General features: G+C 35.3%; 1 protein-coding gene across 36 annotated transcripts in view; it reads right to left on the bottom strand.

Annotated features, from left to right (window-relative positions):
- Positions 1–13712: 13712 nt before the first annotated feature.
- Positions 13713–20145, bottom strand: part of LOC114302914 (pentatricopeptide repeat-containing protein At1g55630) — a 32100-nt gene continuing 25667 nt past the window's right edge. For 12 of the 36 annotated variants that reach the window (XM_082892129.1, XM_082892138.1, XM_028248026.2 and 9 more), the window contains 3 exons: positions 17968–18057; positions 17736–17824; positions 13713–14182 (listed from right to left, as the gene is read on the bottom strand). The gene's annotated coding sequence lies outside the window, so the exon portion shown is untranslated. Of the gene's footprint in view, positions 14183–15219; positions 15703–17735; positions 17844–17967; positions 18058–18873; positions 19094–20145 lie in introns of those variants that run through there. The other 24 variants (XM_028248025.2, XM_028248008.2, XM_028248017.2 and 21 more) reach the window with 9 other exon arrangements.

Below are 20145 nucleotides of genomic sequence, written 5' to 3'. Positions count from 1 at the left end.
AATAGAAAACCCAACCTAGATGACTAGAGATCCCAAGATCTAGGTTCAAAGAGACAACCTAATTACGTGCAATGGGTGAGTTACTGTGGAGGTAAAACATCTTGCCCATTCCTTTATACAGTGATACCCTATGAGGTGGAAGGTTAAGCTGATGCTTTTAATGACCTAAGTGTTGTGAATAGTCAACCGTGGTATAACGAGATACCTTATGTAGGTCACCTATGTGAGTGCAAAGTGGGCCGCTTCTTTAAGAACTGACCAGACCGAATTCTTTAAAAACACTCACTGAACCAAGCTAGTGTTCCAGGACCAAACCGGACACACCAGTGAAAACAAGAATAATGGTTGGAGTAACCCTTGTGTGATGTATATTGTCTTGATTTACACAAACGGCAGAACAGTTCAAGACATCACATTCATTGGTCAGCCAGTAAATCCGATAGGCTTTCACTACAAAAGGTTCAAGGCCAACAGCTACCTTTTCTAATGCAGGGTTAGTCTATGTGCTCTCTGTCTCTCTCTGAGTCTTTGTTGTTAAGCGTTGTTCGTTTTTCTTTATTCGGCTAATTTTATTCGTGTAGGGAATTGTTGGAAAATAATGATTTTTTAGCAACTTTAATTTGAAATTAAAGTCGGACCCAACCGCTGGTTGAGGTGGGTCTAAGTGATTTTGTATTCTCTTAAGTGAGAAGGTTGCAATACAAAAATAATGAGATAAACCATTGGGTTGTTAATGAGAATTCTCTCATAAAGTGGGCATCAATAAAAGTTGGGCTTAGATTTGGACTTAGTCTTAGTTTGGACTAGGCCTAGACTTGTGCTTGTGCATGTGCTGGGTTTGGTCTTGGACTTGGACTTAGACTTAATTTTGAGCTTAGGCTAGGCTGTTCTGTGTTGTGCTTAGCTTGTGTGTGTGTTTGAGATTGGGCTTGGATCGGGTTGTGACCTAACACCTGTATCTGTTTTGTGACCCATTTGTTTGAATTATTCAAACATCATTATATACATATTTATTTGTATATATTAAGCACATAGAATTTTTTACTTTTGTAACTCTCATCTTTTGATGATGGAGTTGACGACCATATTAGTGGCCGTGAGTTTTAAACCTTTGTAACTCTAGCCCTAATGGCTAGAGTTGATAGCCTTGGTTAATGGCTTTTGATGGCCCTCGTGATGATGGCCCTCCTGGCTAGGGACTCCCTACTTGTATAACTAGGGGTCTTCCTCCTCTAACTTAGCAGAATAATTTTAGAAAGATTTTTTATGGAAAATGGAGATGATATTTTGAGATAATAAAGTTGGAGATGGTTTTTATACCAAAGAAAATTTTCCTATCTTCTTTGCTAGCACCTTCTTTGGTTCTTGTTAGAGAGAGAGTGATGTCATTGTCAATTTCGCAGAAGCTATTCAGAATGTGTTTCTGCATTAGTTGGTTTCAATGTCGTGTCCTGGAAAACAGACGTCAGCGTACCTCCAGCATCCATCGAGAGGCAGTAAATTTATTTTAAGAAAACTGTGATATCACACAGGCTTTGGTTTGCATCCCTTATCTTTCGTTCTTCAAAGTTTTTAATTTAAAATTTTTATTGTATATTATTTATATGTCCATGTGAATCCATCTTGCAATATGTTCCATGATATAATCCAGTTCATTCCTATATTTTTAATTTTGTAATTTATTCTATATTTCATTCTTTAATAAAAGAAAATTTTGTTTTGTCATTTCTATTTAATTTTATTTTATATATTTTTCTAGTAATATTATGGAAAAATGCCAACAGATACAAATGTTATTACATAAGCTAGAACGTAAACTACTTATAATTAATAATTGTGTGAATTTAAGTCGACGTATAGTGTAGAAGGATTTGTAGATACATTTGCATTAAGTGAATAACATTTTCTTATAAATGTAGACAAAAATCATAGATTTCACACTTGAAATGCGAAAACCATCTTGATTATGAAATTATAGAGTAATGTTCCATGCATGCATATGACATTAGAATTGATCTAGAAGTCTTCATTAGAGGTGTGTAGACATATATGATGAAGCTTTTCTTGGATTGTTCAATTCGAACAGTTTAGAATGTACAAGTCTATACTATACTTCATAACTATACTGCTTAAATGTGTTCCATCTCATGAAGGTTCTATGTGGCAGCTACTCTTGTTCTTTGGGTACATACTAGATTAAGTGTAGCAATACACTCAAGCTGTGTCATCCATTAGGAGGATTAAGGGGACAGTTGACAATTTTTTGTTATAGATGGAAGAAGTGATACGAGCTTCTTTGCATAATAGAGACTATGCATTCTTGAATTGGATATGACTAGTTGCCAAACTAAAAAGAAGTTGGAAACATTTGTATGCATAATACATGTCATAACATTGACAACTTAATCCTAACCTCGCATTTGTAATCAAACATGGACAAGAGTTGAATTGCACAAGGTAGGATGACTGAAGAAAGGATGTCAATCATTTTATGATGTGATAATGTCATTTCTTCAATTTGCACTAGCAATTGTTGACCAAGAAGGTATTATTTCGTGCAATGGAAATTGTTGACAAAATTTTTGAAAATGTTCAAATTCATTTTTTTCAACATGGAATTATGAAAACATAAACTATTTGGCACGAGCATGGAGAACCTTGTTTATCAAATGAGGCTTGTCATCATGAAATCATAGCCAATGAAACAAGGCTCATAATATGAGTTTCTTGTTTTGATTGGCAGTGGATATTCATTACATTTTTCAGGTTTCGAGAACAGTATAGAAATTTATGACAATATATTTTAAAGGGTGCTACTATTTGCCCTCACCACCCAAATTGCACTCCACCATCTTTTTCTTTGAACCCCACCACAATTTCCAATTTGGACCCTTACTGTGACAAACCCCCTCCCACACCTCTAGTGTCCCTCCCCAACCTTCCATGTCACGACCCCATTCCGCCCCTAGTAGAACGGTGCCGTGATGGCCAGAAATCCAAGATTACCAAAGGCCAACTTACAAAAATTCACACACAATCAGAGTATACATATGGGCCTTACATGTGCGGAAGCATAAATTTAAATCTAAGTAGTCCACAAGAGCTGTGCATAGATCAAATGAAATGACATACATTTTAACATGATGTACAACTTGGATACACATAAAATAAAATACATGTTACATCTTGATCAAAAGGCTTCTCAAGCCGACATATACAAAAGAAATGAATTACAAAGCTAAGAAGCATAATCTTCAAGATGCTAGCAAAACATGAATCCAAAATAACTTGCAAATGACATCTAGGCGTCACCGCCTTCTTGCTCGTCACCTACATATATATGAGGAGAGGGTGAACTTGGATACTTAGTGAATGATATTAGTAATAAAGGTTTGAATGAATGTTATCCGAGATCTTTATCAAAACATTACATGGCATATCTTGTACAAATCAAGGAATGAACCAAGTTCATCTATCAAGTCTTTTAAAGCTTCAAGGGATGCTTACTAGCATCAATATAATACAAGGGATGACATTCTCGACAAAACAAGGGAATAATCGAGTCGGAATCGATTAGACAAACCCACCCGTACCAGACTGTCGGTGGCAAGGGAGATATTTCAAACAAGGGTACTAGTTGCATTATAGTTTCCTAGCACTAAGGACTTTCCAAGAATGTCATCAAAACAAGATAGTACTTGGTACAAAACTAGGAATAATCATTCATACTTGAACAAACACTTTTCCAAAACGAAACAAGCAAAGCTTTTATCAAAACATTAGAACATAGCTTTATTAAAAATACCACTCACATAGCTCTTCGGGTGCAGGGATTAAGGCAAGAATCCAAGACCTACAAATACATGGCAAGGTCCACCGAATGTATTTCAAGAAGACAAGAAGGAATGCTCAAAAGATGGCTATGCAATGCATCCCTAAAACAAGCCTTACATGATTGTAAATGATCCTGGCATTTCTTTCAAAACTAAGTCAAGACAAAGCAAAACATGTGTTGGGACTTAAAACACTCTTTTTTATCTCGGGAAAACATGTTGGGTACCAACCAGATCTTGGCTGAGGTCCCACACCTCTTGGCCGTGGTATGGTCTCCTAGGCCTAGGTGCGCATGCAATGTAGACTAAAGTGCAGGTGATCATGCAAGGTAGGCCAAGGTGAGATACGATGCTTAGCCTAGGTGTGAGATCTAGGCAAGAGTGAGTCTCGGTGACTACACTTGGGGGAAATGAAGTTTGGAAAATCTGGGTTTCCTCTTGAAGAACATAAAGAACCTGAACATAAAGAACATGAATGCCAAAATCACAACTTCCTTATTCAAAATCTGAGATTCCATGATATGAGTTCAAAAACATGGACCTGGGTACCCATACTTGAAGATTCCATGAAAACAAACACAAAAACATGGATCTTGATACAAACTTTCGGATCAAAACGTGGGTTTTTCTTGAAGAACACAAGAACATCATTTTCTCTTTCTAAAACCAAACATCAAATCAATGCATGGCTCGTGAATTATGCTAGATCATGCAATGTGATTAGATCAATATAAAGAACAACAAGAGTAGATCAAGACTCTAACCTCAAAACACGAATCCAACAGTTCAAACTCTAAGAATCAAGCTTGGAAATCTATTCTCACTCTAAAAACTCCTTCTTCCTCTCTTCCTAGAGCTTCTCTCTCTTCTAGGACAAAGATGTAGCAAATGATATGTTTTCTCTACTATCGGCTGACTTAACCCTCAGCTGGGACACGTGGCACTACCGGATTGGATTCCCTCAAAAAGGTGCCTGAGTGAAAAGACAAAGATATGACAAAGTGTGTATGACATGTAAAGTGACAAGGTCACTCTGACAAGGCAAGGATCTCGGATCAAGACATAGGCTTCGGCAAGTAAGGTCTCAATGATCTCGGCTAGGAAGGATAACACTTGACCTAGCTGTGCCACACCTCGGTCTAGGTCATACCAGTCTAGGAACAAGATCACTAGGTGCAAAAATCAAGGATGTTGGATGCCTAGATGATAACATCTCAGCCTAGATGATACACACCTCGGCCTAGATGATGACATCTCGGCCAATATGCCAAGGTGAAGGTGAAGGTCAACCAAAATAGTTCTAAGATAGTCCTAGGTGTAAGAGGTTCAAGGGTGTGACCTAGGCTACACACACCAAGCAAGGAACAAAGCATACAAGCAATACTCAAGCAAATCACATAAGCACAAAACAAGACAAAGACCTTTACTTTAGGCAAAACAAGTCGAAATCTACGAATGCAAGCTTAACAAAATAAAATCATGCAGATGCACATGAACATGGCTAAGACGAAGATAAGGGTCATTACATTCCACCACCTCTCTCAGCTCTTTTTGCACATCCATCGTCACCCAGCAATAGCCCTGCCTCACCCTATCAACCTTTTTGGAACTTTTTTTTTTTTTTTTTTGTGCGTTTGAATTTTGTTCGGATAACTAGGAAAGAGTTAGGTTTAGGGGGTTGGGAGGTTAGGGATGAGAATAAAATTGATAAAAGAAAACTATTTTTTACGGCATCATATTAGTGGCATACAATAAATGCAAGCCGTAATTTTTCACTTTTACGACTTTCTTTTCTTCATTTCGTAAGTAATATCCTAATAATGGCATGTGCATTTCATACGTCGTGGATGGTAATATTGCCAACTTTTTTACGACTTGCTTTGTTCGCCATAAAAATGATACTTTCTATGACATGGGGTGGGCATACTGTTAATATGTCAAATTTACACGGCGATGTATTTTATGTTAAGATAAATTTGTAATAAAAAAAAATAAAGAAGGTGGGGAGTCCTAAGATAAAAGGTGAAGGCTATTCATTAGCAATTCCCTATGTTAAATTGAAATAAAAATATATATTCAACGAAATGCAAATATTTCAATGAAATGTTCCATGGCCTATACTAGTTATTGTGACAAAAATATTTTCCTTACTAATTACCCATTTTCAGACACAAAAATTTGTCGCTTGTACTTACAGGTGGCTGTTTGCTGCAAAGAGCTGGACTAGCACTACTTAATAAGGGACTTTATGTTTATCCAAGCTCGGCCCTAAAGAAAATATAATTTCCAAATTCTCTCACCTAACCCATAGATGTGGACTTCTTTTCCCTTTTTTTAAAATGCAAGAAAACTTGTTTTTATTTTTAAAAATGGATTAAAAATCGTACAATCTAACATTGCAATCTGCAACGGAGATGGAAAAATTATATTAACAAATAAACCGGTAAACAATCATGTTGGCTTAAACAAGTCACTAACATACTTCAACAAATAGTTAATAGTTAATATGATGAAAAATAAAACATAGATTGAAAAAAATAAAAGCAGTGACAGAAATGATGGGGGGCTAGAGAAAAAGAGATCAAACAAAAGGGCAATGGAAAAGAGTGAATTACAGTGGTTGAACTCTAGTTGATTAAGAAAAACCAAACAAAAAAAGTTATATGCATAATACTAAAGCCCTACAATAGGTGTTTGCATATTTTCTCGGTCTATTGCATAAATAACTAATAAAAATCTAAAATAACTAAATTAATAGCAAGCTGAGTTGGGTTGGACTACAAAGCTAAATTCCAATTCCAACTCAAAAATTAAATGGACCTATAACGATTCCGGTTTAGACCTGATCCATTCTTGCTTTTGAATTCGAGAATCCATGTCCTTAATTATTGTTCATTTCATTTTCATCTTGTTACTAGTTGAGTTTGGTTATTTGGGAGTTGTGCTTGCATTTGAAACAAGTTGGGAAATTAGTTTTTCAAAGAGTTGTTGCCCAGATTTTTGCATGTTCGCTCAAGCGGTCTTTTACAGTCTGCAAAACTACAGGAAGTGTGGTATCTTCACTCAAGCGGTATTTCTTGCATTTGGGCAATCTTTTGCAGGTTTAAACTTTTAGGAGGGGGTTATTGTGCGCTCAAGCGGTGTTTTTGGTCACTCGAGCAGTGTCATTTATTGTGTCTGACGCTCGAGCGGTGTTTTGGTTGCTCCAGCGGTCTATGCGTATATCAGTCAGAGAGTAGGCCATTTTGAGTCACTTTTTTATTTATTTCTTTCTCTAAACATTTCAAAACCTTAAATCGTCACTCTCTCTCTCTTTCTCTCTAGTTCTTACTTTCTAGCTCCAAATACTCCTAATCCATTGGTTTCCTCACCCTAGCCCTTTGGAGAAAAATGTTGAGTACGTCGAGGGCTTTATTCTAATCGAAGAAGGAGTTGTTTTCGGCTCCACCAAGCTTCTACCTTTTTCTCTCTCGTCTTCTACTTTGAGGTAGGGATTTCTTCAACCTTTAATATGGTTCTTAGTTTAGTTATTTGCTTTTTGAAAATGATTAGTGATTTGGGGGTTTTTGGTTGAACCTAGGGTTTGGTTTTTGGAAAGTAAAAAAGGGCTTTTCAAATAAATGTTTGAGAATGTCGTGGAAGGATGTATATTGTTGGGTTGTGTTGAAATTTTGGAAACTTACTCTTTAAATGAGATTTTAAATAACAAAGGAGATTTTGTTGGAAAATCCTTTATATTTGGTTTATGAAAGTAAAGGAAAAGATGTTGGGCTTTAAAAAGATATAGAGAATGTATTTTTTGATGATGAGAGTGGAGTCGGATATTTATTATCGCTCCCATTTTGAAATTTATGAGATTTTATCTGTTGTTGAAAAATTATCTGTTGAGTAAAAATATTTGTTTTGGGCTATCAGTGGAGGATAGTCTTGATCGTTGTAGAAATTGCATAAGGATTAGGTTAAATTGAAACCAACTTCTCATTCATTGTGTATCGAGCATCGTTTCATACTTGAACATTGAAAATGTATTTATTTTTGAAAAAAATAGGTGAATACCATGGTGAATCTGGTTAGGGAGTATGGTTGTGGTTATGATGTTGGCCTGTGTGTCCTTGGTGAAAGTCCAAAAACCCGTGCAGTTACGTGCCGATCTTTCCGGTTAGTACCGGTAAAATAGCTTTGGTAGTGCTTGTATATCCTACTGGCAAACACGTACCTAGAGATCCCTAGTGTTTTGTATCCACTGCCCTGTTTTCTGTTATAAAATAATTATTTTCATGAATTGATTCATAATCTGGCATTGCATAGTTTTGAGATGAAAAATGAGGAATGTTTGACAAATTGTGTGCATGTGTATTCACCTTATAACTTTGTTAAGTTTCATATATTGTGTTAGAGTATCTCGATTGAACTCTGGCTCACCCTATATGGAAAACAACTTTTAGGTACTGATGATATGTTTCCACCAAGGACGTAGCTTGGGAGGACTTGGAGCTAAGGGCTTCATTTTGTTTATTTGATGTAATTATTTTATTTAAGCCTCAGGCTTTAATTGTATTGAGTTAAACTCATTTTGTTATACCCAAGCATGGACTTAGAAAGATAGAGCCATTAGGGCATATAATTTTTTGGTTTTACTTTTATTTTAATTCATGTATCACTGCCATATGCTATACATTCAGAATTTAGGATATATGAATGTGTATCGCTTATATCATCCTTTGTATTGATCAAAATTATAAATGAAATAGAAGATGTGATGTTGTTGATCATTTGTACGTAATGTATTGTTGATCATTTCTCCCTAATGATCCATATTTTGTTATGAAACTTCCATTGCTCGTTATTGACCAACTATCAAAAGATGAAAAGTTGCATCAACCATATCCAGGGCCGGCCCTGAACATTCAAAGGCCCGAAGCGAAGCGTTAATTTGGGGCCCTATAATTTTACATATCACTTGAAAAGATAAAATCAATTTAAAATAGTTATTTAAATTTTAAAATGATAAAATTTACTATTATTGTTTTATATTTAACCATTTACACAACAAAGAAAAAATAGTACACAACAATCTAGAGTAATAAATTAATTGAACGTAGTATCACTTAAACATTACTGTTTTTGCATTTGTAGTTGTAAAATTGAATCAAGAGCTCTTGGTTGAGATTCAATATTAGTCAATTCAATTATAGAGATTTCAATTTTTAAGTAAAGTGAACAAGTAGTTGAAGTAAAATTTTGAAATGATACAAAATTTAAAGTCATCTACATGAAATATTAAGACCAAAGAAGTTCAATATCAAAATGGTGAATTGGGTAGGAGAGCAGTTTGGTAAAGTGAAATCAATTACATAGAGCCCTCCTATAATAATAATAGTATACTATTTTTAGGTTTGGTATTAAGCGTTGGACATAATTGGGTTTTGGTAAATTAAAATTAAAGTAATGAGAAACATCCACGTATAACAGCTGTTTTGTTTTTTTGAGTTTGGCGTCAAGAGCTTAGAGTTAAGTGTGATCAAAATAATTGAGGCTTTTCATTTAATTGAGGTCTTGAGAAAAAAAAAAATTACCCAATATTATAAGAATTTTTTTTACATGGGACCCTATTTTTCAGCTCAAATGGAAGACCGAAGCGGCGGCTTTGCCAACTTGCCCCAGAGCTGGCCCTAACCATACCAATGTAGTCACGAAAAGTTCATTAAACTAAATTTTTGGATACGAATATTTTTTTTGCTAACGAAACAAATTTCCTTGATAATGATAAACTTTCAGAGATGACAATTTTTGTCATCGATACTACTTTTTGCGATGAAATATATATTCATTGAAATTGGCCGTCTATCATACACAAAAAAGTGTCGTCACCTATACCCTTATTGCAACGAAAATGAATTCTTCGCATATGACTAACATTTGCGACAAAAAAAAATTTCCCCAATTATTTAGCAACAAAATGAAAGATATTTGTGATGAAACGGGCTCTAATTGGTGACAGTATTTTCGTCAATGAAATTATGTTCTTTTGGTTATTAAAAATGCATCATTTTTTTTTTCTTTCTAAAAATGCTGGGAAAACCTTTTTCTTGCAGTGTGCCTAATTGGTATGAATTGTAATAATAGTTTTACATTCTCTCATTGGCTCATTGTTAACCATAACTCTAGTTTGACATTTTTTATTAGGACACATATATGTATTTCTATGCCTACATGTTATCAAAGCAGTGCATCTCTTTGGTTGCTTATAATAATTTTTAGCTATATAGCATAATCTTTCACACTTGAAAAGAGAAGTACATGAGATGGTGGTGTTTAGTTCAGTTCCACATAAAGTTTCTTCTGAGAGTATTATAGTCATTCACTGCTGAATTTAAGGATAAAATCAGAGGCTACTAGTGAAGGTAATCATATAAAAATATATCATGGATATGTAAGTTGATAGAGAGGATAGGCAAGCTATCCCAGCCACACAAGAAAAGCATAATAAATATATATATATATATATATATATATGTAAGAAGAAAGCATAAAGAGTGAAAGTGTGAAGGGAGAATTGATGCCCACAGGGCCACACACAAAGGTGGATTGATTATGTTCAGAGAAAGGTATCAAAGAAAAGATAGATCAAGAAGAAGAATGTCATTGCTATTTAAAATACCTTTGCTTTAGCTTTAGCTTTGGATTCCCCTCTCCTTCCCACCCCTCATGAAAATGACAGCAGCATTCAACAATACAAAAATACACAACAAAGTCTAAAGAGATGACAAGAGTAAGTAAGTAATTGCCACTACTAATCTTATCACTATCATTTGTCGCGTTTACTCGATTTCCAGATCCAAATGCACTCATTGTGGCTTTATTTATATCAATGAACAGAGTATCATTTTAAAAATAATAATAATAATAAAATTCCTAAACAAAATGTCTGCTATTTTGTTAGCTCAGACTAGAAACTCAGATTTACCTCAATAGGGAGGGACCCATTGTCCCACAATGGATGACAATGGAGTTACCATGACTTATAAAAAATCAGGGAAATTGGAAAAGTAGTCTGAAAATAAGAAAAAAATGTGGTTTAGATTCAAATTTAGTATAATTTGGATCACACCCAGAATGAATCTTGTCCAATCACTTTATTTTCTGAAAAAAATTTTGAACTCCGTAGCATTATTGATCCTCACATAACAATTCACCACCAAAAGATGAAAGACATAAGTTAAATCCACTTTATTCAAACATAGTATAGTATATATTAATATAATTCCAAAAGCAAATGAATGTAGAATTCCAAAATCAATCGAATGAGACACCAATCCATATGTACCTTGTCAACATCAGTTCATTTTATTAGTTCATAATAGTATCCAGCTAGGCAGCCTTAGGAAATGGTAAAGTTCAAGCCTAAGCCTTTATAGAAAGATCAAACAAACAAGGAAGGTGGATGAAATTGTCCCATCTCCTTTACACTTTGAGTTTTTCTTTTGTAAAAGAAGCATTCTATCTAGATTCTAGATCATACTTTTGGTTTGGGAAGAGCCAAACACACACATGGAGATGGAGGTGGCCTGCCTTGGGGGGTAAAGGAATCTCTGTCTAGGTCATGTTTGGCTCAGTCCCTCCCCAACTATAAATAAACTTAAAAAGTCACTAAAAACACAAAGCAGAGGCAAGTATATATGAGAAGCATTTTGTGTCACAAATAAAAGAACAGATATCAGCTTAACAAGGAAGGGTGTAAAACTGGTTGATTGTTTGAAGACTTATATGCTTATGCAGCCAACTGAACTGAATGAAATTCAGATGGATCATTATGCCAAGACTCTACCTCTACCTCTACCATCATCGTCATCATCTCCAACTCCAAGAAGAAAGTGGCTTGTGTTGCTGCTGATGAGGCTTGCAATCTTGGACTTGGTTTTGTTCGCTACACTTGCAACATCCCAGGGTGATCAACAAGCCGCCAGCATGCCAGCAGCAGCAGGTTTGGTCTGTATCAGTGAGTGTGGAACTTGTCCTGTTATATGCTCACCGCCACCGCCACCACAAACACCAGAATCAAAGCCACCACCATCGCATCCGGTTCACCACTCACCACCACCAGAATCTTATTACTCACCGCCACCACCACCGCCATCTCCTCCACCACCATCTTATATTTCATGGGGCTACTCCAATCCCCCACCTCCTGCTTATAAGAACTTTCCTTCTGGTAAGGCGCCTCCCAATATGGGACAGGGCAATTACACCTATCCTTATTACTACTTCTATGCATCCAAAGCTACTTCTCTTTCTCTTCATTCTTCCTTTATCCTTATGGTATCACTGTCCTTTCTTATTATCATGTTGGATCTTCAAGTGCCAAACTGAAATGGTTACAAGTATGTTACAAATAGTAAAGATGTAAATTTAATATATAAAAAAAGTTAAGTGTTTGATTTTGTAATTATAAAAAAGTTAAGTATGTTACAATTTGTGTGTTACTAAATTTATTTTGTAATTATTAATTGTCTTTAGCGCTATCATAATAAAATATTCACTATGATGTGCATTTGGATAATATGTTTGAAATCATAATTAAATCAATGAATCAACTCAAATACTTCCTTTCTTTTCTTTTCTTTTCTTTTCCATTTTTTTTTTTTTTTTTTTTTTGGCCAAGTAAGAATTTTTTTTACCCAAATAAATTATCTCTAATAATAGCTTTGCCATGAAACTCGTCAAAATTGCATGATAAATAGCCAGTGTCGTTATCTTATACATGGTGTCCACATGAGGGTAATTTTAAATAAGTATCGAAATCGGTGATAGGATCATATATCAAATAATCAATGTATCAATAAATTATGGTATCGAAAGGTCAAAATTCTGTTACGTATCTAAAATCAAATTGTAAATCCTACATGTTTTCCTTGAAAGACTTGATGAGTGTTTCCTGTGTGATGACCTGATAAATATATATACTAAAGTATCTATAAATTGAATAATACTACATGCACCAATTAGTATACTAATTAGTATACTAACAGATGATTTGATATCATTTTAGAGGTTTTGAGTTTTTGTAACTTGTATAATGAGTGTGGTATAATCTTGAAATGACAATATCATAACATATGTTGTTACACTAATTGGTATACCAATTGATGCATGTAACACCATCGCTATAAATTACCCAGAAATGTCTGGATCTTGATTTGTAAAGAGAATAAAAATAAAAATAAAAAAACGAACTAGTGAAAAAATCTATATCCCTCTACAACTTAGTTTCTGTTTTATTCAGTTTTTCATTCACTTTTTTCTATCGCTCACAAATTTCTCCACAAATTTAAAATCTGAACAGGAAGAGAAATTCCTTGGGAGTGTTTTTTTATTTGAAGGCAACCTCCCTTTATATATTAACTTCCACAAAAGATCTGGGACATAGGCAAATGAAACATTGACTTTTTTTTTTGGTAGATTGAAATATTGAGCTTATTTGGTGTAATTTCTTGTAAACAAAAATCTTAGTCATAAAGCAAAAGCTAAGCTTGATCAGTGTTTCCTGCATGACGATCCTTTTATTTTATTTTATTCTATTTTTGGAGTTTCATCGAGTTATTTGCTGATATCTGAAATTGTTTCAAAAAAATTTCTGTTAATTTCTACAATTTTTGTTGCGGGAAGATGAACATGTTTCTGAAATAGAGTTGGGAAGATGAATAATGTTTTTGGACAACTTTGTTGAGCTGGCACATTTAGCTATGGCACAAGCTTGTGCCAAATATGGCACAAAGTATAGCATTGCTAAAATATAGCAAGCCTTTTAACCAGCCAATTAGAGAAGAAAATTTTAACTTGATGCTAATATTTAGAAATAGCAATCTTCAAACCTCATCATTGGAGAAAAGCTCTCTTATTGATCAAATACTGTTTAAATCATCATTACACTAGAAAAGCTCTTTCTGATTGCCCCCAAGCAAAATGGTTCAAGATGACACAACAATACTTCCTATACAAATGGCTACAAACTGGATGGACACATGAAACTTGATGAAAAAGAAGAATCAGGAGTGGAGTATCAAGACTTCAACCAGAGCTTTCTAAAAGCAGAAACAACTCCTTCAAAGCAATTCTCTAAAAGCAATACACACAAAGCATGTTACATAATTACGCACAAAGGTTTGCAGAAGCCACCACTACCACCACTTCCTGACTTTATTTTTGGTTTGGTGGGCGGGGGTGATGCTTTTAATTGGACTTTAGTCAGCAGTCCAGCTCTGCCCCACAATTTCAGGTTTTTTTTCCCTGAACATATGAGCTGCTTCAGAATTTGCGGGGGAATTCGGGTTTGGATCACAAAGCAGTGACTGGAGAGAGAGAGAGAGAGAGAAAAAAAAAAAAAAAAAAAAAAAAAAAAAAAAAAAAAAAAAAAAAATCTAATTAGCTTCCATGACAAAAAAACATTGAGAACCTCAAAAGCACACTTGCTGCAAGGAGGCTCAAGATTAGATTAATCATTATTACATGAACGAATAGGCGAACTCAGATGATCAAACTAAATAGGATAAACAATTTATGCCAATATAGTGAAAATAAGGTAAGTGTTGAAGAAAACCAAATAAAAATATCAACAATTTTGATGATTGATGAACAAATTTGTGGAACCTTCCAAAGTTCTAAAGCTACGGGTAGAACATCAAAAAGACGAAGAGTTTCAAACTGAGCTCAAAAGTTGTTGAATAAAACAATTGCTCCAATCATCACGACAAACAGCAGATAGCATGCAGCCAGCTTGGGTCAACCAAATTCACACCTGTCTGAACTGACCCAAATGCAACTAACCAAATTGGGTCAACCAAATTCAATTCAGCACCTAGTTTTTCAAAATTTTAATAGGTATGTATTACACTTTGCCCAACTTAAGTTTCACCATTTTCTCACTTTGACCTTAAAAGTACTTTTTCCCCACTTTGGCTCTTAATGTTTCTAATTTTTTCCAATTTGTTCCAAACTAACTTCTGTCCAATTTTAAGCAGAATGTGCCACGTCAGCAGCTACATGGCACCACATGGCTTATAAAACATTTTTATAAAATCCAAACCCTAACCCTCTTTCTCTCTTCTCTCCCTAAGCTCTGCAAATCTCTCTCTCACCTCCTCTCCCCCTCCACTGCCCATTTCGAGCGTCCCCCACTCTAACCCCTCCCTCCACGTCCTACTTCAATCATCTCTTATTCCCCTATTCTGCCATTCCCAGATTTATACCAACTGCTCTCCTCGCATTCTCTCTCTCTCTCTCTCTCTCTCACATATATCTATATAATGTATTAAGCTTCTTCATTACAAACCATAATTTCATTTTTACAAAAATTCCCAAATTGAAATCAAAATGAAAAAAACACCACCTGCAAGAAGATCCACGACCACCAGATCCACAACACCAATTGCTTCTACAAGCTTCTCGGCGATCAAGACTATCACCACAATGCGAGAGAGCTTCTATGAGACAAGAAGAACAAGGCAGGGGGGGGGGGGGGGGGGGGAGGGCCGAGAGGGACAGTAGTACGTGGAGGTTGTAGGCTAGGAAACTGAAGAGGGATGTCGCCTGGTGGGTGAAAGACAGAGGGAGGTCTCAGGATGGGGTTCAAGGACTGGAGGGTGGTGGAAGGGAGTAGTGGCGGGGGATTCTGGAAACAGGTGATGGAGGATGAGAGGAGTTAAGAGAAAGAATAGCAGAGCTTAGGAAGAGGAGAGAAAATGGGTTGGGGTTGGGTTTTGAATTTTGGGTTTTGATTTGCATTTGGATTTGGGTTTGGGATTTTTGGGTTTGGATTGTAGTGAAGTACGTTTTATGCCTCAAGGCATCACATGGCTGCCAAAGATAAATTCTGTTTAAAATTGGATGAGAATTTGTTTTTAGAGAAAATTGGGAAAAATTAGAAATATCAAGGGCCAAAGTAAAAAAATAGTGAAACTTAAGGGGGAAAAGTGTAATTTACCCAAATTTATATGAAAAACCAATCATATTTATTACTACTAGTAAAACGTAAGAACAGATTAAAAATAATATTATTTGTTGGTTCAACTTCGCAGAGCCAAATCCCAAACCTTCTTTTAATCAGATTAAATTCTTGTAAACCCCTTGTAATCCTAGTACAATCCAATTTCTAAATAGACTGCTCAATACCCATTCAAAACAAGTGGGTTGCCTTTATATTAGGGGTGTTCATGGATCAGACAAAAACCAAACCAATCCTTACGGTTCCAAGAAAGTAGAACCGCAACCAAACCATTAACTTATGTAACCGGACCAACACCAAACCATAGAAACCGGTTTGGTTTGGTTCTATTTTGTTCTATGGTTCTCAAAATTTTATATATTAGGAGATATGATATATATTTTATAATAGTAAACAAACAAACAACAACCAGCATGGTTGAGTTGGTTGAAGCTAGTTGATTTCACAATCAAGACTAGTGTTTGAAGCTCACTAATTGCTTCCACTATCTTATCTTCAAATACAAAAATAGTAGAAATTAATAAACAAATACATCACAGTTCGGTATGGTTCTATCATCTCCAAACTAGAACTAGAACCGAAGTTAAAAAAAAACCAAGACCAAACTGGTAATTTGGACCTGATTGGATTGGTTTACCGATTCTATCATATTTTTTGAACAAAAATGTTCCAGCTCCACCTCCACTTGTTTTTGTTCATTTATTATTGGGGAAATTACAAAAAAAAAGTATAAGCCTTGTAACAAAATAAATTTTGAGCTTTTAATTTTATCAATTGAAACCCTAATCTTTTGAATTTATTTCAAATCTAAACCATTTGCCTATTTTTGTCAAGTAAAAACTAACGGAAAAAAAAAAAGAAGTAATTTAATCATTAAACTCAATGTAGTTGTACAAAAAAATGTTTAAAATATCCATTTTCATTGAATTTAATGACTAAAATACACTACTTTCGACAGTTTTACTTGATGAAAATAACCGAATGGTTTAGATTTGAAATAAATTCAAAAGATTAGGGTTTAAATTGGCAAAATTAAAAACTCAATGTTTATTTTGTTACAAGGCTCAAACCCTGGGGTTTGTTTTGTAATATTCCCTTTATTACTTTTTCCTTTGATAGCTTACAATTGCAATGGCATTAATCTCCAATTAGTTGTACAATGAAGTGACTAAAACTCAGCCTGTGTCAGGGACTCAATGAGATACAAATATTGATGGTCATTGTTTTCCATCTCCATCTCCACTAGTTTTATTCATTTATTATTTTTTCCTTTGATAGGTTACAATTACAGTGCCATTAATCTCCCAATAAGTTGTACAATGAAGTGGTCAAAACTCAGCCTGTGTCAAGGACTCAATGAGATGCAAATATTGATGATCAATGTCATGGACGTGAATTGCGTAGCCTCTATGTTTTTCTTTTATTTGCTTTGCTTTACTTTCAAAAATTTGGACTTGGTACTATGTAGATTCAAAAGGATCAAAATCCCTATTATTTGTGAACAGTCAAGAAACATCCACTATTCATACTTCACTTGATCAACTTTTCTAAAAACTAAGGTTAAAGATGGGAATAATTGAAAATTCTATAAAACACAAACCTAAATTTGAAAGGAAGTTTCAAGGATGGCAATCTCAAACACACTGAAGTTTTTTGAAACGAGCAATAACCCATATGTAATTATTTTTTTTTTTTAACAAAAAATAAAATAAAATAAAATAAATAAAAAAACTAAACATATCATTTCTTTCTTAAAATCAAGAGGCAAACCTGGATAGAAGTGAAGTTTTATGAAAAGAGCAATAACCCATATGTAATTTATTTATTTTTTTTGAAAAAAAAAATTCAAAAACTAAAAGACTCAAAACATTCATTTCTTTCTTAAAATCAAGAGGCCAAACCTGTATAGAAGTGAGTATAGCTGCCACATCATATATAGGACTCCACTGATTCTGTAAAATATCCAAGCATATACTCACGTCTGCATAGACTGATTGATTCCGGAGACTCTGTCAGAAAAGTGGAATACCCACATAACTCCAGGTAGCAAAGATCATAGATAAATGTAGATTGAAAACAATGGCAGCCTGTAATTTATCAACAATAAGATTTATAACAATGATGATGACATACTTTTTGGATGGAACATCCGTGACACAAAACGGACCATTGGTGGCTTGTTTGGGTAATCTTCTGAGAACTGCAGAGAAAGCTTAAACGTACCTGCACTCAAAAGATTACTTGTACACTCAACGAGAAGGAAATAACAAAAGATTCCAAGCAAAGTAATACTAAAAAGAATGTATTAACAAGTTATCAATAAATTTAAAACAATAATACTTGGTCCAAGTGTCCAACATAGCTAACCTAGGTATCTTTCTTGAACTAGTTTTCAAGGAATTAACATTATTCAGAGCTAGCACTAGGCCTGCAAATAAATGACGTGTGCTAAGCCAAGTATGAGGTATTCGCGCTTGGTTCTCTGAGAAAAGAGCGCGATTGAGCTTAGCTAAAGCTCAAAATTGGGCTTGAATATTTCTGTTTGAGCTTGGTTCAAAGCAGTTCACAAGCAGGCTCAGCTCGAATGACTTGTCACCTACGAAGCTCAGACACATCACATGGGACAAAAAATTTCAAAAGATGCAGGACATGACACATGAGGGCAAGTAAGTTGTTGAAGAATACCAATCTAATTAAGATGGGAACGAAATTCATTAGAACTGTATTACCCACCATTATCAGAACGGATGTTCCTAGCAACTGCACGAAACTAAGTTTTAACAATTTCCAAAAACTGAACAAAAATGGAAAACGTGTCAGACTTTGACGAAGCTAATAAACCCAAGTGCAACCAGTGTGATCATCAATAAAGATATAATATCTATGACCAGAAAAAGCAGTCATAGAAGAAGGAACCCAAACATCGGAATGGGTAAGATCAAAAGCACTGGGGGCACGGATCATATGAGAGATGTAGCTAGTACGGGTATGTTTAGATAACTCAAAAACCACACAGTGAAATCTAGAATCTTTGCAAGCTTTATTTAATAAAGAAAAAAGTCAACATAAATATTGAAAATTGACGTGACCCATTCGTGCATGCCATAAATTTGAAAATCTAACTAGTACAAGAACAAGATATAGAAGTAGACAAAACAGACACCAGAAAACTAAAAAAAAGTCCGTCTGATGGATCCCTAAAGTAGTCAAGCCCATCACGCTCATAACCCTTGTCAAAAATCCTCTTCGAACTCAGGTCCTGTAAAAAATAAGAAGAGGATAAGAAGATGACAGAACAATTAAAGGTTTCGGCAAGATGACTAACAGATAAGAGATTATATGCAAAATTGAGGCCATGTAAAACAGAAGATAGAGTAATGTGCGGAGATGAAGACACCACACCCTTATGACGAATAGAGGATGAAGAACCATCAGCAAGAAAACAGATTGGGCAATAGTAATAGGGACTGGAGACGAAAGAAAGGAAAACTCATTTGTCATATGATCATTAACCCCAGAATCCAGAATCCATAAAGGACTAGCAGACCGAACATGGAAAGCAGTAGAAGTACCTATAGTAAGAGTGGTTGCAGTAGAGGATGGATCATGAGAACTAGTGGTAAGGGACACAAGCTGAGCCTAAACCAGTGGAGTACCACAATGATGACAAGTCCCTAAACCAGTGGAGCCCCGAGAACTAGAATTGGCGGTAAGAACCATATGATCAGATAAAACCAGTGACACCGGAGGAGGGCTAGGCTGACCAAGACACGTACGACGCTCATCACTGTCAATGGTGGCGAAAACCTTATAGAGAGATGGCACAGGTGATGTATTTAAAATTTGAATTCGAAGAGATTCAAATTCAAAGTTTAAACCCATCAAAAACTGGAAAGTATGTTGACGGTCACTTGGACACAAGAGAGGCAAGTTTTGTCAGTAACTCAGTCAAGGGCTCTTATTCAGCCAATTCTTCCCAACGAGCCTAAAGATAGCCAAAGAACTCCAACATAGAGAGACCCAAAGTAGACTAAGAGGCACGGGCAATATCCTGATAAAACTCAAGATGAGAGTATCATTATGAGCATGAGCATACATCTGTATCAATACACTCTATAGGCTCGGCACAATATCACAGTAGAGGAATATATGATAAATCCAGTCCCTCATGGAGTTGAACATCCAACCCAGGATAGTACAATTGTCAATATCCCACTGGATACAAGTAGGATCTGTGGTTGCAAGCTGGGTCATAGCAAGTAAAAACCAATGAGCCTTCCCCTTGCCCCCTAAATATAGTTTAAAGGAACG

Source organism: Camellia sinensis, chromosome 10 (genome assembly GCF_055761805.1).
Source record: "Camellia sinensis isolate YWXY chromosome 10, ASM5576180v1, whole genome shotgun sequence".
NCBI classification, from domain to species: Eukaryota; Viridiplantae; Streptophyta; class Magnoliopsida; order Ericales; family Theaceae; genus Camellia; species Camellia sinensis.
The sequence above is the reverse complement of the archived record's forward strand: the minus strand, read 5'-3'. Positions and strand labels throughout refer to the sequence as shown.